Genomic DNA, 19,307 nt, shown 5'->3' on the forward strand with positions numbered 1-19,307 from the left:
CACTTTGAGCCAACTGAGTGCCCCTTTTTTACCTATATTAGACTTCCTTTGTAAATATCAAGTCACCATAAATTACTTGCAATATAATCAGCTGGTCATCATCTATTATCATCTAGGTGTAGGTTATCTAGGTTATCATCTAGGTGTAGTCAGCAAATGGAATAAAATGTCAGCTGTGTTCAATCAAATACAGTAATCCATCATTTTCCACTTCTTTTAATTTGGATTATTTTTGTCTGTTTACTTGTTACTAGAAATCCCATGGACATTCACATTTAATTGAGAGGAATACCTTTATGATGTATGGTTGTTAAATAAGAATAGCAGGTAACTAGACTGAGTTTTTAGTCCATTTTTAAAGAGCCATTGGCAAAGATTGACTATCAGTATGTGGGTATAATGTGACACTTCTCCTCTTCACCTCTCTGCCTTCCCATACTCCCTTAGTTCCCTTAAAATAGCAATAAACAATGGGTAGATGGAACTCCACAAGAGAGGAGATATATTTACTACACGGTAAGACTTTGGAGAAAGAATCTGCAGGTTTATCTCCACTCTTGTGTACTGCACCATACCTGCTAAAGAGTTCTGTGCTGGAGTCAAACAATCCAGTTTGTAAATATATACTTTTTCTTGCACAGATAACAGATGGGCAAAGTGACATCTTTTATTAGGCCAACTTAAGAAAAATGTTTCAGAGTAGCAGCTGTGTTAGTCTGTATTCGCAAAAAGAAAAGGAGTACTTGTGGCACCTTAGAGACTAACAAATTTATTTGAGCATAAGCTTTCGTGAAACCACTGAATGCATCCGATGAAGTGAACTGTAGCTCATGAAAGCTTGTGCTCAAATAAATTTCTTAGTCTCTAAGGTGCAACAAGTACTCCTTTTCTTTTTAAGAAAAAGTGCTATGTAAGCTGTCAAGACTTCTAAAGAGCACTTTGTCACATATACCAAACTACATTTCCTTTAACTCTCATTCAGCCAACTAGTTTTACAGCTTAATCTGTCCAACGGAGATATGTTCAGATCCCAAGTCTCAAAGTGCAGGTTTGAAATTCAGTGTTTGTTACTATGAAATCTTAATATTTGATATACATAGTTACTGTGTTTTTCTTAATACTTAAATCGAGTATAATGACATTATACACTAAAACAACAGAGGGTCCGGTGGCACCTTAAAGACTAACAGATTTATTTGAGCATAAGCTTTTGTGGGTAAAAAACCACGTCTTCAGATGCACAGAGTGAAAATTACAGATGCAGGCATTATATAATGACACATGAAGGGAAGGGAGTTACCTCACAAGTGGAGAACCAGTGTTGACAGGGCCAATTAGATCAGGGTGGATGTAATCCACTCCCAATAATAGATGAGGAGGTGTCAATTCCAGGAGAGGCAAAGCTGCTTTTGTAATGAGCCAGCCACTCCCAGTCCCTATTCAAGCCAAAATTAATGGTGTTAAATTTGAAAAAGAATTTTAGTTCTGCTGTTTCTCTTTGAAGTCTGTTTCTGAAGCTTTTTTTCAAGTATAGCTCCTTTTAAATCTGTTATAGAATGTCCAGGAAGATTGAAGTGTTCTCCTACTGGCTTTTGTATGTTACCATTCTTGATGTCCGATTTGTTTCCATTTATTCTTTTACGTTAGGGACTGTCCGGTTTGGCCAATGTACGTGGCAGAGGGGCATTGCTGGCACATGATGGTATATATAACATTTTAGACGTGCAGGTGAATGAGTCTCTGATGGTGTGGCTGATGTGGTTGAGTCCTCTGATGGTGTTGCTAGAGTAGATATGGGGACAGAGTAGGCAGTGAGGTTTGCTACAGGGATTGGTTCCTGGGTTAGTGTTTCTGTGGTGTGGTGTGTAGTTGCTGGTGAGTATTTGCTTCAGGTGGGGTGGTTGTCTGTAAGCGAGGACTGGCCTGCCTCCCAAGTTCTGTGAGAGAGACGGATCGTTTTCCAGGATAGGTTGTAGATCATTGATAATGTGCTGGAGAGGTTTTAGCTGGGGGTTGTATGTGATGGCCAGTGATGTTCTGTTTTCCCTGTTGGGCCTGTCCTGTAGTAGGTGACTTCTAGGTACCCATCTTGCTCTGTCAATCTGTTTCCTCACTTCCCCTGGTGGGTATTATAGTTTTAAGAATGCTTGATAAACATCTTGTAGGTGTTTGTCTCTGTCTAAGGGATTGGAGCAAGTTCGGTTGTATCTTAGGGCTTGGCTGTAGACAATGGATCGTGTGATGTGTCCTGGATTATGAACAGGAGGCTGCCAGGCAACTCTCCAACACCACATTCTGCAGGCCACTATCCTTTGATCCCACTGAGGAGTACCAAAAGAAACTACACCATCTGTTCAAGAAATTCCCTGCTATAGCACAGGAACATATCAACACAGATACACCCCCAGAGCCCCGACCAGGGGTATTCTATCTGTTACCCAAGATCCATAAACCTGGAAACCCTGGATGCCCCATCATCTCAGGCATCGGCACTCTTACAGCAGGATTATCTGGCTATTTGGACTCTCTCCTCAGACCCTACACTACCAGCAGTCCTAGCTATCTTCGAGACACCACCAACTTCCCGAGGAAACTACAATGCAGTGGTGATCTTCCTGAAAACACCCTCCTGGCCAAGTGTTATAGAAGAAGCATCTTTTTTCATCCTCAAAGACCTACATCTTTGGGCTTCTCTACACAAGTGCTTAGTAGCAAGCTCAGGTGTAAATCTATCTCTCATTAGCGTGCCGTGCATTGTGTCAGGTCGACCATGTTGCTGCACACCAACATTCCCTAGTGCATTTTAATCTACTCTAATTTTAAAGAGGGATAGGTCAAAGTGCACTAGGGTCCTTTATGGCAGCAAGGTCCAAGTAGACATTTAGGCAATGTACGCAGTACAGTTTATGACAGTATAAATTATGTCACTCAGTGGTGTGAATAAGCCACCTCCTGAGTGATGTAAGTTGCACGGACCTAAGTGCTGACGTGCACTGTGCTATGCCAGTGGGAGAGTTTCTCCTGCCGATGTAGCTGCTGCCACTCATGGAGAGTGGAGTAATTAAGTTGACAGGAGAGTTCTCTCCCATCGGCTTAGAGCCTCTGCACTAGCAGCTGCGCTGCTGTAAACACTGTAATGTAGTCATAGTCTTAGTGTGTGGTAGGCTAGTGCAGGGTGGATTACACAGCAGCGTGTCCTAACTAAGGGCATGTGTACACTACAGCCCTAAGTCGAGCTGTATTAGGTCAACTTAAAGCCACTGCAATAATTACTGTGGTGTCTGATGTCAACACTATCTTTCTGTCGGTGGTGTGCGTCCTCACCAGGAGTGCTTCCACAATCTGAAGAGGGGCAGTGTGGGGGACTGAGAGCCAGGGCTCTCAGCTCCCCTCCAGGAGCTCAGTTGCCCTTTCTCCCCCCTCTTCCCCCCCCCGGGCTTCTTGCCTCCCCACTGGGAGTGGGGGGCAGCCACCCGGGTTTCTTGGCTCCCTGAGCAGGTAGCCTCTCCAGCAGCTCAACTGGGAGTAGGGAACTGGGGGCATCTGGGCTCTAGCTGCCTGGCTTTTTTGTCAATTTCCCGGCTCCAGCATGGTTATTTACTATTAGACATTGATTATGTGAGAAATATGGTAAAAGGACAGGGAAGAGGGTAATATTTAAAATTGATGAGCAGATGCACTTTCAGCAGTCAGTGCTGTACCCACTAATACATAAATACATACGTACATAAAGTCTGATTCTCCACTGTTACACTGGTTTTATGCTGGCCTAATTCTATTAACTTCTGTTCTTTAAGACTTAGAAGGGTAATTTATTTCACAAAATTGCTCTCAATGCAGAGTCTTAAAATTCTCTCCACGATTCCAGGACTCTCATGATAAGAAAGTAGATTAAATTATTTGATATTTGAAACTAGGGTTTTGTTTTATACTGAGATACCCTAAATTAGAACTGGGCAGAGAACTGAAGTTCCATTTTGTGTAGGATTTTGAGGTTTCAAAATTAGTTTTTTGTTGTTGTTTTTTGTTCCAATTCAGAATGAAACTAGAACATTTCAAAATTCTCCATAAAAGAAAATTTAAAAAAAAATGGTTCAGCTATATCAAAACATTTTATTATGACAAAATTGAAATGTTTTCGTTAGTATTTAGGATAGTATTTTATAGTGTATATATAAAACAGAATAAAATAAAAAATAAAAATCTAAACATAAAGTCATTTCAAAATGTTTCATTCCAGCAATATTGAAATGGGATGGTGTGACATTATTGGAACTTTTTATCTCTGAAATGAAATTTCAAACAGAAAGCTTTTCTGTTAATGTGTGTCCAACCAGCTCAGCCTCACGCTCAAAGCACTTTAAAAGAGAAGTTCATTAGGGCCAGTGGCCAGCTTTGAGCTGGAGCACACGATTTATGAGGAGAAGCTGAGGGAACTGGGATTATTTAGTCTGCAGAAGAGGAGACTGAGAGGGGATTTGATAGCTGCTTTCACCTACCTGAAAGGGGGTTCCAAAGGGGATGGATCTAGACTGTTCTCAGTGGTAGCAGATGACAGAAGAAGGAGTAATGGTCTCAAGTTGCAGGGGGGGAGGTTTAGGTTGGATGTTAGGAAAAACCTTTTCACTAGGGGGGTGTTGAAGCATTAGAATGGGTTACCTAGGGAGGTGGTGGAATCTCCTTCCTTAGAGGTTTTTAAGGCCTGGCGTGACAAAGCCCTGGCTGGGATGATTTAGTTGGGGATTGGTCCTGCTTTGAGCAGGGGGGTCGACTAGATGACCTCCTGAAGTGCGTTCCAACCCTGATATTCTATGATTCTATGATTTTTCTTGTAGGTGGCTGCTGCTGTATTTCATTGCCTTTTTAAATGGTTTCTCCCTCAGTGACAAGTGTTATCATCTGCCTTGCTTGGCTGTTATATATATATTCTTTTGTCACTACTTGTACTATTAGACAAAAGGGACAATAAAGAGCAAGCTAGTTATCCAGGCATTCTCCTAGCTCCCTTGCATCTTCCTCCTTCTGTCTGTCCCTGTTCCATTGTTCATAACTGGCAAGCAAGCTGTGAAGATGTTTCTCCATGCTTATTTTTCAAGTGGTTTCCTAAAGCAGATGTTCCCATTTATTCCCTCTAACTTTTTTCTTTACAAACACTAGCTCTGAGTGCTACTTCCACAAGATATACACAGGAGGAAATGCTACAAGAATAAGTATTTATTTTCTAGGTTGGATGATGGTGGTATACAGCATGAGGGGACAGACCTGAGCTTCTTCCCGTTAAATTGTAGCATTGTTCACGGGAAAGGACTTCTTTCCTCCTTTCCTTACATGCCTCCCTATGTTCACTTTAAACTTTGTCTTCCTCTAGTCATTTAGCATCCATCTTGCTCCTATCTTTTAAAAAAAAAAATCTCCTGTTTAAAACCTTTGGAGTGACTGGAAACTCACTCGTAGCCCTATGAATAGAGCTACATGACGTACAATTGCTTTTCATCCAAACAGAGACATTTGTCTTTCTACCAATACCATATGGAAGACTGAATAAATAAGACTCCACTTTCCTCCAGGTGTTATTCTATTGTAGGGGAATAGAAACTCTACAGGTCTCAATTTGTTCTTTCTCCATGTTGCTGTTTACTCCTTCCTCCATCTTTACCTGCAGCCCTTGGACAGGAAAGCTCCTGCAGGATCAATTTTTCGCTCTGAAATGGGGATGGGATAAAATAAGAACCCCATGAACCTTCTTTGTCTGTTTTTAGGTCTTGTGATTGAGAGGAAGGATGATCTTGTTGTCAAGGCATTGACTTAGGACTGAGATCTGTGTTCAACTCCCAGCTCTGCCACAAACTTCCTGTGTGACTACAGAACAGGGGTTCCCAAACTTGGTTCGCGGCTTGCGCAGGGTAAGCCCCTGGCAGGCCACAAGACACTTTGTTCACCTGAGAGTCCGCAGATACGGCCGCTTGAAGCTCCCAAGGGCCATGGTTCACTGTTCCTGACCAATGGGAGCTGCGGGAAGTGGCGCGGGCCAAGTTTGGGAACTCCTGCTATAGAGCAAGTCACTCACATCTTTCTGTCTCAGTTCCCCATCTTCAAAATGGGGATTATACTTCCTTTTTGGTCTTCTCTAATTAGTCTGTAAGCTCTGTAAGGGATTGTTCCTGTGTATGTATTTGTACATGCCTAGCATAATGGGGCACTGCTGTTGGTTGTAGCTTCCATGTAATACCCTAACACAAATAATCTGTATAATAAGATTCCAGGAATGTCACACTGAAATCTAAAATATTTGTGGAATTAGTATGAAGTGATGTCAGGAGCTACACACATGGTTGGACTTCCTTTTTGTTCAGAGTGTCATTGATTAAATCCTCACTGGATTTTGTGGTCTATTACTGCTCAATGTAAATTTGCCAGTCATTATAAATTTACAAATTACACCCGTGTGGTGTATAGCTACAGTAAGGCCTTTATCTATGCCATGCCATGAGTCCTAGACCATTGTGATAGCAGAGGTAACTCCACCAGTCTTCCCTTGCTCTATAGTTAGTATGCATGCAACAATTTCATTTGTTATATGATGGATACTGCACATAAAGTGAGTTACTTGGCCCAACTGTCACACCCCTTCACCCAACTGCCACCTGCACAAATCAATAGAGATCTCCTGGCACAACCTCCCAGACACGTCAACACAACCAGTACACACAATAACCCCAAACCGTTCACAGCAGCATACCCCTCATTCATCACCCACCCAACTCTCCCATCACAACACACTCCGCACGCAAATCAACACAACCATCACACAACCAGCATACACAATAAGCCGAACACAGCCCCTCATCACAGACCATAACCCTCATTCACCACCTGCAGAAATCCACACAGCTCTTCCCACACTTCACAACCCAGCCACACAAATCAGCACAACCTGGACATAGAATCACCACAATCACTCTGAAACCTTGAATGTCTGTGGAATCAGTGTGAAGCTATGGAAATAGCTATAAGCATGGTTGAAAGCCCTTTTTGTTTTGAATACCCCCAGGTTCAATCATCAGGGGATTCATGGTTTGTTGCCATCCAATTTTTATGTTCTGAGTCACTTTCTGCTTTTTTTATACACATGACTTCACGAATATACACCCATGTGACAGCCCAGGCTTTCGGCAACTAGTAAACCATATGTTTTGTAACCAAACTCAAATGAACTTCTTTTGAAGATCTGAAATTTCCAAAGTAAGATTTGTTATTGTTCCACTCCCATTTTCTGGCCAGTTCTCTGGGACCGGTAATGGAAGTGCCAGAATAGCGGAGAGAACGTGTTCTTCCAAGAGCTCTAGCACAACTTTCATCCTGAAAAGGTTCTGATAAAGGTTGAGGGTCTGATCCTCAGCTTGTGTAAACCAAGGTGGCTTCATGGACATCAGTGGAGTTCTGCTGATTTACACAAGCTGAATATCTGGCCTTGGATATGGATCCATTTTTGGGTGCTTATTTAAGATCAGAGATGGTCAGATGGTCGTGGTGTGTATGGCGATGTGTGTGTGGTTTTGGTTTGTTTGTTTTTCCTGCCTCACCCGTGCTGCACCCCCTGCACTCCTGCCATGAACTTTTGGGTAAAAAGTTGAAAACCAATATATTTCTGCTGTAAACAAATAAACTATTCTGAAATGCTTCAACGGAGCCTACTATGATTTGCATTGCTGATAACTTATACTCCCATTCTCCTCTATGATCCATGTTCCATACTCAGACTATATCCCACATGATTAATCATGGTATCCACCTCTTGGAGGGAGGATGCAATGTATTATGGGAGTCCTGTGGCTGTAGTGTATCACAAGAGATGTAACTCAGCTGTGGAGCTTAGCCCATAGAGGAGAATGGAGACATGAGGCAAATTACAACTCCCATGAAGCACACATCCAGCTGAAAATATTTCAGTTTTGGAGCAGTCATTTTTTTGTGAAAAAATTAGAATTTTCCATAGAAAGAAGACACCTCTAGCATGTATGTATAATATACAACTATGCAGACACCTTTAGTAGGGATGTAAAATAAACAAATATGCAAACCACCATTGTCTGAAGAAAAATCGTTACGATGGAAACATTTAACCAGTCCTAATTTCCTCTCCCATCCCTACTTGGAACTGGCTAATCCATAATCTTCTCAGCAACAATGTAATCAGCTACAGCCCAATAACTGTCAGTGTTGATTCTTTTATGAAAGTCTACTTTACCAAGGATATGTGCAGGAGCATACTTTTAGCAAGAAATACAGTATTAATGAATTTCTTAGCTTGTCTAAATTGCTATAAAAGCTGTCACTAATAATGAAGCTTCAATTTGTAGTTTCTCTAACATTCATCCCTGGCTAACTGATCTATCCTTCATGTCAACTATTTGTCCAATATGTGGCTTAAGCTCCTTATCACTACTGGAAAAGGAGGAGAATATCTGGCACATACTTTACAGCTTTCCCTGCTTGATGTCAGCACAGGACCAGCTATTGTGGTTATTTTTCTGAGTATAATTACTGTTTCCTTCATTGTTCAATTACTCATTTGGGGATTTCTGTATATAGCTATAAGAGATTCTTCCCTGGAGAGGGGGTAAACATGGAATATATAATATGGCATTCTACGTCTGACAAAGTAATGAGAGCAGTATAAATACAATGGTCACCCTTGGAAACTTATTAATTGCCTTAGGTACTGCCCAAGTATCTACATATTTTTTATCTCAATAAAAATAATGATTTTGACCAGGGATTCTCAACCTGGGGGAGAGGTCCACAAACAAATGTCAGGGGCTTGTGACCACCCTGTCAGTCCCTTATAGGTAAATGGGGGAAAGGTGTGTGACACATGGCCAGAAAGGGTTAAGCAGTTTGCAGGCTAATTGCCCCAGATTCAACCTTTAGGGACATATTGATAGATAATGTTTGTGGTTTTGTATGTTTACTTATATATTGTTTGAGGTAAACAATGTAATCAAGCAGTCCCTGTCTATGCTGTATGCTTTTAATTCAGAGATCAAAAGGAAATATTAACATTTAAATGACACTTATGCTCAAATAAATTTGTTAGTCTCTAAGGTGCCACAAGTATTCCTTTTCTTCTTGTAAACATAATGATATCACTGTATTCACCTCTCTTTGAAATGTATAGCAAATCACCTGTGAATGGTGGAAAACAGTCAATTGCCTTATGTTAATCTCTGTAGCTAAATACCTGTGATGCTTAGGAAATAGGTCTACTTCAAAGTCTCCATGATTGCCTGTTGTTCACCTAAGGATGCCGAGCTGTCAAGAGAAGGCCTGGAACTGTATAAAAAGCCCTTGGGTCCTGATCCTTTTTATCTCAGATCTGCTTGATGCTTCATGCACGGAAAGCTTAAATCATAAGACTGAGATCTCCTGTCCTATCTGGATCACCCTGAATATGAACACTGAACTATAACCTATGGACTAATTCTGAAAGAACTCTTTGCAACTAAAAAGCTCACCATCTCTGCTATGAAACTGATCTCAGAACTGTATTCGTGTCTGTATGTATACTGATCTTTTAACCAATACTCTCTCTCTCTCTCCTTTTTAAATAAATTTTAGTTTAGTTAATAAGGATTGGCTGTAAGTGTGTATTTGGGAAAGATCTGACATATTCATTAACCTGGGAAGTAATGTGTCCAATCCTTTGGGATTGGTAGATCTTTCTTATATGATTAATAAGATTTTCAGCCTCGTCACATTTGACTTGGCTGTCTGGGTGGGAGCCCAGGGCTGGGTTGCTTTAAAGGAACTGTGTTATTGGCTTCTGGGTAACCAGTGAGGTATTACAGAAGCTGTTTTGTGCTGGCTTGATAAATCTAACTATTGGAATAGCCACCAGCTTTGGGGATTGTCTACATGAGAGGTGGGCAAACTACGGTCTGCGGGCCACATCCGGCCCATGGGACTGTCCTGCCCGACCCCTGAGCTCCTGGCCAGGGAGGCTAGCCACAAGCCCCTCCCTTGCTGCCCCCCTCCACCACAGACACGCTGACATGCGGGCAGCACTCTGGGTGGTGGGGCTGCGCGCTCATGCAGGGCAGCGCGGCAGCGTCTCTGGCTCCAGCCGGGTGATGCGGCTCCAGACATGCTGCTCTGAGCAGCATGGTAAGAGGGCCAGGGGGTTGGATATGGGGCAGGGGATCCTGGGGGGCAGTCAGGGGACAGGGAGCAGGGGGCGGTTGAATGGGGCGGAGGTTTGGGGGGGGCAGTCAGGTGATGGGGAACAGAGGGCAGTTGGATAGGGCAGAGGTTCCGGGGGGAGGGGTGGGGGGAGGCGGACAGGGGACAGGGAGCAGGGGGGGTTGGATAGGGAGTGGTGTCTTGGGGGGTGGTTAGGGGCGGGGGTCCCAGGAGGGGGCAGTCAGGGGACAAGGAGCAGGGGGGTTGGATGGGTGGGGATTCTGAGAGGCACAAGAAGTGGGAGGGGTTGGATAGGGGGCAGGGGCCAGGCTCTTTGGTGGGGCACAGCCATCCCTACCTAGCCCTCCATACAGTTTTGCACCCCGATGTGGCCCTCGGGCCAAAAAGTTTGCCCACCCCTGGTCTACACCATTCTTTGCAGTTTATCCTAATTGAGTAACTTCAGTGAGGCTCCCTCGGACCCCAGTCACAGGGTTTCTCACCATATTCCAGCTTATTGGTAAGGGTATGCCATCAGGTTCCCAGTATAGAGAAGGCTGATAACCACTGATTACATTCCATAATCCATAGTTCTGAAAAGTTTAGATGCTGTTGCAAATACTGAGGTAGCCTCATCTATGTATCTATTGCAGAATGGGGATGTTTTTAAGGGTGAGAAGAGATTTAGAAATATTGTAGTTACCCTTCGGATTAACTGAGATTCACTAAGTAATGGCAAAATACTACTATAGAAACAACGGGATCATTTGTGGCAATGCAGAGCCACTCCATTTCATTAGGGCTCTCAAAGGAGCAGGATTCTTCTCACAGCTTCCCAGCACACAAAGGGAGCAATTGCTGCTACATCCCTTCAAGGGATGCATCATATTCCCCTCCCCCGATGCTCCCAGACCATTCTGTAGGCCATTGCCAAGTGACATGAGCCTTGGCCCTGCCTTTTTGTTGTCCCTCTCCCTGATCTTTTGGGGTGCACAGAGGGATCTGTTCCTGCTTTCCAGGGGGAACTTGGACTGCAGACTTGCCTACTGTTGCACAGGAGTGTTGGCAATGCACTGGCCATTGTATGTAATGCAGGATGCCTCAATGCACATTTGACAGAGGCTAAATGAGTCTTTTACATATCTTAGCTACTGACCTTGGCTCTTTAGCTTAAGTGGTAGAGAGTCCAACTTTTAGCTCTGGAGTTCCCAGGTGGAGCTGTATGGAGGATGGAAATCTTGTGTTTCTGAAGGATTTTGATATTTGTCTTCATTATGATTAGGAATAAAATCCAATAACTGTGACATTACCCATGAAAGAAAATTCTGAAAAAAAATTGGTTGATTGAGACATTTAATTTCAACAAAGTCAAAATGCTTTATTTTAAATTATGTTATATATTACAATAGATACTAGAATACAAAATAAAGTCAAAATGAAAAACTGAAAGATCTCATTCAAAAAAAATGTTGAAATGGAACATTTTGATGCTGTTGGAACTTTTTGTTTTTTGCTCAAACAAAGTGTTGGCAATATGAATTTTCAAAGTATTTCATCATCAATGAAGGTACATCCTCTGATATAAAATGGTTCCATCAAAGTTTTTCCAACCAGTCCTTGGTTCAGTCCCCACTGTCAGTCAAGATGGCAGCTGTCACACTTGGTCCAGTCCTTCCCCTTTGCCTAGCAAGTGGACACCCTGTGACTCTTTGTTTGTAAATGTGAAGTTATGTAAATGTTTAGTGTTTACCATACACTATTATGGTATATTTCAATAATTAAGATTACAGCGATACATATCCTGTAGGCAATACCTGAACTGGAGAATACAATTGACTACTGTTGGGGGTGGGGGGTAGAGGAGGGAATGGATAGTATTTGCAGTCTCACACACTTTGCTGCAACAATGAGTGGAAAGGCTGGTTGTACAGAAAAACTTTACCTCCAAGATCAAGTACTGCTTGCAGGCCTGTAACTGAAAAATAACTATAGAGAGGATATGCATTTCAATCACTTCCATGTATTGAGATCAGAACGTGTTTTGTTTCTACTTATGGGTTCAGTGTTTCAAGATGCTGAGCACTTCAGTGCAGAGCACCCTCAACTCCAGCTGACTTCAATGGCAGTTAAGGTCTTGGTACCCTGCAGAGTCAAGCCCTTACAGACCAATGCTGTTTTTTCTCTTGCATGACTTGTGATCACGATAATAGACCTTAGATGTAGAGCTGATTGGGAATTTTCCAATGAAACATTTTTCATGAGAAAACTTTGATTCATAGAAACTGAAACTGTTTACAGGTAAGTGTCAGCTTTGATGAATCTGTTCATTTTTTAAAACCTTTGTTAAAAGTTTTTAAATTGTCTTAATAGGATGTTTAGATTTTTCTGGATTATTGGTTTGGTAACATTTTTGGGATTTGACACTTTTCCCAATCCTGAATTGGGACAAAATCTGAAATCTCAAACTCTCACAGGACTGAAAAAAAATTCCCATCCATGTCTATCAAGAAAGCTCAGGAATCTAACTGGAGCCATATAAACTCAGTTTGCATGACATAATAATAAATCCTATATAAGTAAAAAGAAAAGGAGTACTTGTGGCACCTTAGAGACTAACCAAGTAACAAGCACTCCTTTTCTTTTTGCGAATACAGACTAACACGGCTGCTACTCTGAAACCTATATAAGTAGTTACAAAGAAACACAGCTAGTAATAAATGAATGATGACAAACACCAAGCTATAAATTATATGCCAATTTCTGCCTTCTGCACAGTAGTTGAAGGACCTTTGCGAGACAAATTGTTAAGCTTTAGAACGTGTTGCTTTTTTTGTTTTTTAACTCCAAGGCCTATTATCTTGCATTGGTCTTCCACAGTGAGGAGCATTGTGTCAGCCTGATATTACTTGACAAACTAGGGCTGCCTTTGTATTTAGTAAAATTATTAAGACTGGCCATTTTGCGTTCAGTAGCACTATCTAATTTACATCTGAGAAATTTCTCACTGCTGAATCTTGTAGCATACAACTAACCAGTTCTGTGCAGAAATTTTCTTTTATTGCATGGATGGTGCAATTTTTGTATGCTTCCTACAGAATCTTGGCTAACAAACATTATTTGGCCAGATTTTGACTGGCCATTTTGCAGGATGACCAGGGTAAACTCTTTACACAAAGAGAAAAGGAGTACTTGTGGCACCTTGGAGACTAACAAATTTATTCGAGCATAAGCTTTCATGAGCTACAGCTCACTTCATTGGATGCATCCGATGAAGTGAGCTGATCTGATGAAGTACTCCTTTTCTTTTTGCGAATACAGACTAACACGGCTGCTACTCTGAAACCTGTCTTTACACAAAGGTACTTCCTGCAACCTGGTTCAATTGTAAGGGGACTGTTGCCCCCTTACTAACATTCAGTGGGGGTGTTTTAGTTGCTAGCTCCCAGTACTAAAAGGGGAAGGGTCGATGGGAAATCATGACCCTGAGACTGATAAACCCCAGGAACAATGGGGAGAGGCCAGTGCTCCAGGTCAGCCTGAATGACAGGGCGGGCAAGCTAATCAAGGAGTCAGAAGGCCAGGGAGGTCCCGCCCTCCGTGTGAGTTGGACTTGCCTGGGTCACACAGAGTGGGGCTGAGCTAAGGAGAAAGAAGGGGCCCAAGCTAAGCTGGGGAGCAGAGCTGTGCCAGATCCAGAGAGACCAGAAAAGCAGCCCAGAGAGAGCAGACCCTGTCCTGGGAGTAGAGCTGCAGCCCCAAAGCCAGAGGCACAGCCCAGAGAGAGCAGACTTGCCCTGGGAGCAGAGCTGTAGCAACCAGAGCCAGAGGGGCCAAGGAAGCAGCCCAGGGAGCTGGAGGCAGAGCAGCAGCAGCAGTGCAGAGACCGAGTGGTGGAGCTGGGGCTGGAGCAGCCCGGAGCTGGGTGCGGTGAGCAGCTGGGGAGAGCGAGGGGGTCCCTGGGCAGCAGGTCCAGCACAGGGAGACACCTCAGTCAAGAGGCTCTGCAGGCCAGGCTTGGATCGTAACCCTGACAGGGCAGGGGCGACACTGGGAAGAAGGGTCCCACCACTTAGAGCCTGAGAGCGTGTGGCCACCACCAGAGCAAGTGTCCAACCCACAGCATCCCTGCAGCACAGCCAGAGTCTGAGAAGTAGGCCTGGGACTTACAAGGAACAGACTGTGAACTGCCCTGACATTCCAGAGACACTGTTTGTGATGTTCCCTGCCACAGAGCGGGTTGATGTGTTTCCTTTAACCTTTCCCATTTTTCCTTATTCTTTTTAAACTTAATTGTTGATTAAATATCTTGCATTTGCTTTAAATTGTATGTAATGGTCAGTGGGTCAGAGAAGTGCCCAGTGCAGAGAGAGTACCCTGGAGTGGGGACACCCTAGCCCCTGTCCTAGGTGACCACAGCAGGGTTGGGGGTCGAGCCCCCCAGGAATCCTGGGCCCAGCCTTGTTGGGGTTATGAAGACTCTGCCAGACAGGAGAGTGGAAGGGGAGTCCTCAAGGGCAGGGAGGCCTCTGGGTAAAGGAAGTGGGAGCGAGGACTCAGATCCTTTCGCTAGCCTACTTCACCGGGGTAGTGCAGAAGCCAGGAAAGTGCCCCACAATAGCGGGACTATTCCCCCGTGTACACAAGGGCTATTCAAGTCACAATGCCTACATTTTGGGGAATGCAGGGACTGCTCCCTGGAGTACACACTTCACTCCAAATGAGATCTGTAGTAGAGGGTGCCACGGCCATACACCATCCTATGAACCGGTCAGTGAAAAACTTTCCATTGATATCAGTGGGCATTGGAGCAGGGCAGAGATGAGCCTGAGACGTAGGTGTCACTCCAAGCAGCAAGATTCGGCAGACTGCCCAAATATCTTTTTAATATCCTCCTTAGGGAAAGAATGAAATGCTGGTCCTATTCGAGTCAATAGGAGTTTTGCCACTGACTTCACTGGGGCCTGGATTTCACCCCTAGACTGTGTATCCTGTGAGTTTGAAATTTGCAGCGTAATGTCCTTTTTCACACTCAGCTAAAAAAGAGCTTCCGTGTTCATAACATCTTCCTCTTTTGGTACTTTAACAACAATAGGTAAAGATACCTGGAAGACATTCTAGCTGGGTAAAAACATAAGGGGGAGAGACTCACAGATGCAGGACTTTAAGCTATTTAAATTTCACACATACCTTCATAGTTCCTAATTTATGACACAGGTACATCTCCATCCTTATGTTTAGATATGGCCAATCCTAGGTGCATATGCCCCCGGGATTGTTGGGAGCCCCTGCTCTCCCAACACCCTAACTTAGTCATTGATGACTACGTGTCTCTATCTATTTCACTTATATTGCCCCATTACCTTAGTATCTGACCCCCTCACAATCTTTAATGTATTTATCCTCAAACACCCCAGTGAGGTAGGGAATTAATATTAGCCTAATTTGACTGCACAAAACATCCCATTTGTTGTGAATAGGATAGATTTATAGCTGTATTGACTTCAGTGGAGCCATGAAAATTTACATCAGGTAAATATCTGCCTTACTAGAAGTACTTTGTGGGGTAAGGATATCAAAATCTGGTACTCAGTAAGTGATCATACAGTGTATTCACTGTGCTATGTCATGCCAAAGAGGATGATTGATTACAAAACTCCACATGAAACACATTCAAATTCTGATTCTGACACTTTAGAGTATTACTTAATGGATGGTACATGTGCTTTTGTTTTCAGATTTTTGAATGTGAGTTTTATTTTGTAACCTAATTCTTCTTGAAAGAAAGTACAAAGATTTAGTATCTGAAAGCATGCCTTTTTATGTTGTCTTGTGATGCTAGTTTGCAAAATGTGCTGAATAATCTGAGCAAGTAAAGGGATGGTACTTAAGGAAGGATTTGCTCCATTTAATCCAAGTTTATAAGCCTTAGGAGCATTTGAATTTTTATGACCTAGTTTATTGTAGTAGTGCCATTTGGGCTGTTATAGTTAGTTATTTCAGCATCTCCATTACAAACCTCTATTTTCAGAGGGTGGTAACTCAGCCGCACAAAAAAAGCCCACTTTGGGCTGAAATAGTGTGCCAAATTTTACCCAGAAGTAATGTTTCTTTCATTGTTAAAATTAACTAAAACTCTAATCATATTTAAATGATGGAAGAACAATCTAAAATGAGTTTTAATTCCAATTTCCATGCACCTGTAACTCAAATGGCTTTTGGCTTCTTATCCCACAATTGAGGAAAGACATGAAGAGAGAAGTTAAATAGAGGAATATATGAAAATATTATTTGTATTATAATAAAACCTAGAAGTCCCATTTGTGATCAGGGCCTTATTGTAGTAATGCATACCCATGGCAAGGGATAACTCCTGGCCCAAAAAGATTACAACTTAAGTAGACAGTACAGATAAAGGATAGGACAGAAGTAGTAGTATTATCCCTATTTTATAGATGAGGGGACCCAAGGCATGAGAGATTAAGGGACTTGCCCAATGTCACTTTAGCAAAGCTAGAAACTGAACCCAGATTTTCTGAGTTGCAGTCCACTAAACCAATCTTCCTCTAAAACAGATTTAGAGCTACCAACAAATGTGTCCCTAGAAGTACAGTCAAAAGTGTATGTCTGTATGCACTGGAGCAGGAGGTCTGTCCAAGAGTACACATGTAGATCCAAATAAAATGCAATAAATTCTGGTAGGAAAGATCCGCACAGACTGGTGGTGATACACAATAGGCAATAAAGGCCACTTACATGAGTTTACAGATATTGTTCCTCATATGAACATGCACAGTGACCTTTAAAAAGGGGATAGCTCAGTGGTTTGAGCATTGGCCTGCTAAACCCAGGGTTGTGAGTTCAATCCTTGAGGGGGCCATTTAGGGATCTGGGGCAAAAAAAAATTGGGGATTGTGCCTGCTTTGAGCAGCGGGTTGGACTAGATGATCTCCTGAGGTCCCTTCCAACTCTGATAGTCTATGAGAAGCAAATGTCAAGCAGGTGTAAAGATAACAGTATTCTTCCATACAACGGGTGCACAGCTGCACCACAGAAATTTTGGCAGTACCATAACTGCATAATGCTTTGATGCAAGTGTACAGGGTGCCTGCTAGGTTTCTGTTTTGTTCTTGGCTTTTTGTTTTTGTTTTTATCATTAATATTGATGTTGGTGAGAGGAGGAGCAATACCGCTGTTCATGGTGATCCTGGACCCGTCTCCCCCTCTACAACTGCCCTTGGGATGGCATCTGCTCCTTCTCAGGGGGTGATCAAGGTGATTTTTTGAAGACACCATAACCTCTTTTCTTACCCTACCACATCTGTGGGGGAGGAACGTCAATGTTTACTTGCATACTGCTCCTCTTTGGAATAGTTACTGTATATCACTGGATTTGTGCGACCGGGTGCTAATAGGGTATGGGGGGGGGGTGGGGATGCATAGGAAGTTAATAGGAGGGTGAGTAAGGATTTTTTGGTTGAGGGCAGCATAAAAGTATATATGTGATATGGAGAAGGAAGGTGCAGACTCAGAGAATCAATACTCAATATTTACTAACTTAAATTTAAAATAATGGAAAGGTGCCATAACAAATCATTAACAATACATTAAAAACAATTAAACCAAAGCAACATTAAAATACTAATGTCAGCAGGAACTCAGACAGCAGGAACCCATTTCCACTACATCACTGTTATTGGAAGCATGATAGGAGGCCTGGGCTGTCTAGCCCTGGCACAGAGATGATAGTGATCTGGCTTTCAAAGGTGTTAAACAGCCATAACTCCAGTCAAAGATAATGGGAGAGGGAGTTCCAGGGCACTCAGCAATGTCCCAGTCATGTGAGGTGCTGAACATAGGTCCACACTGAATTTATTAGTATGTTATGTTTTTATTTGTATTACTATAGTGGCTAGGTGCCCTGTTCATGGACCAGGACCCCATTATGCTAGGTGCTGTACAGAAAACAGGAACAAAAGACAGTCTTCATTGGGAGCCGGGAGCTTTTAGCATGACAGAGGAGGCATTCAGGCTGGAATTTTGAAAGTTAAAACAAGCAGTTAGGCCAAACTCTTGCTGATAGTCAGTGGGAGCTCAGTACATAGCTGCCCAAGGCCCCTTTGAAAATGCAGCCTCAGAACATTTCATGACTAGGCCCAAAATTTATCCACAGTTTATGGAAATCCTACTGAAATTCTTTTACAAATTCCAGACTAGTCTAAGACAAATGTTGATGAAGTAGAAGATTTCCCAATGCTTTAAATAATGGTTCTATTGTGGGATTTATTTTAGTTATTTTTGGGGGGTAGGGGGGAGAGGAAGAGGGTTAAGTCTGCATTTGTCATATCTGCTAAATTTCATTTTTTTCAGCAACTGTTCCTAACAGGAAAATAAGCTTTTTAATGTCAAAAGCATTAGTATTTAAAAGCTTCCAGGATAAACTATGGATTGTGATGCTAACCATTCTCAGTGCATAGCTAAATGTTATATAACTTACTAGAAATAAATATAAATAAATTCACAGATGTCAGCCAGAATATGGAGAAGAGCTGAGTGACCAGTAAATGGAGCTCTCTTACAGTCATCTATCTATAACTTATATTCAGGTCTTCTGTTATTTTAAAAATATTATGTTTGAATATAAACTTGTACATATTACTATATTGAACTGAAAAGACCATAAACATCCCAGCTGATGGAAAAAATGGATATGGTTAAAGTCCGGGCTTGATATTTTTGTGTATCTTTTCAGGAAAGAAAAGAACTTCACATTTACGTCATTAGGGTTCTGTACAGGTACAAGAGATCCTGGTTACACAGAACTCCTTGCAAAACTGGGGCTTAAAAAGTCAGTGAGGGCCAAATTGTCTTCCCAGGTTCACTGGTGATTGTGTTTTATATTGTTAGTGTCTCTCTTTTTGAAATAAGGGATTCCCTGCATGACTTGAGCTATAGTAATTGTAATTTAAAGAGGATTGCAAAAAAAAGTAGCAGTCCATTGTTAACAATTAATAATAATGTCAAGTTGTATCTTTCTTTATTAAATGTGATCTTAATGATGTACAGAATGAGGGGGGAAATCCATATTTATTGCAAATAGTTATAGCATATTCCTGGAATCCTGCCAATAT

This window comes from Natator depressus, chromosome 8, assembly GCF_965152275.1.
Source record: "Natator depressus isolate rNatDep1 chromosome 8, rNatDep2.hap1, whole genome shotgun sequence".
NCBI classification, from domain to species: domain Eukaryota; kingdom Metazoa; phylum Chordata; order Testudines; family Cheloniidae; genus Natator; species Natator depressus.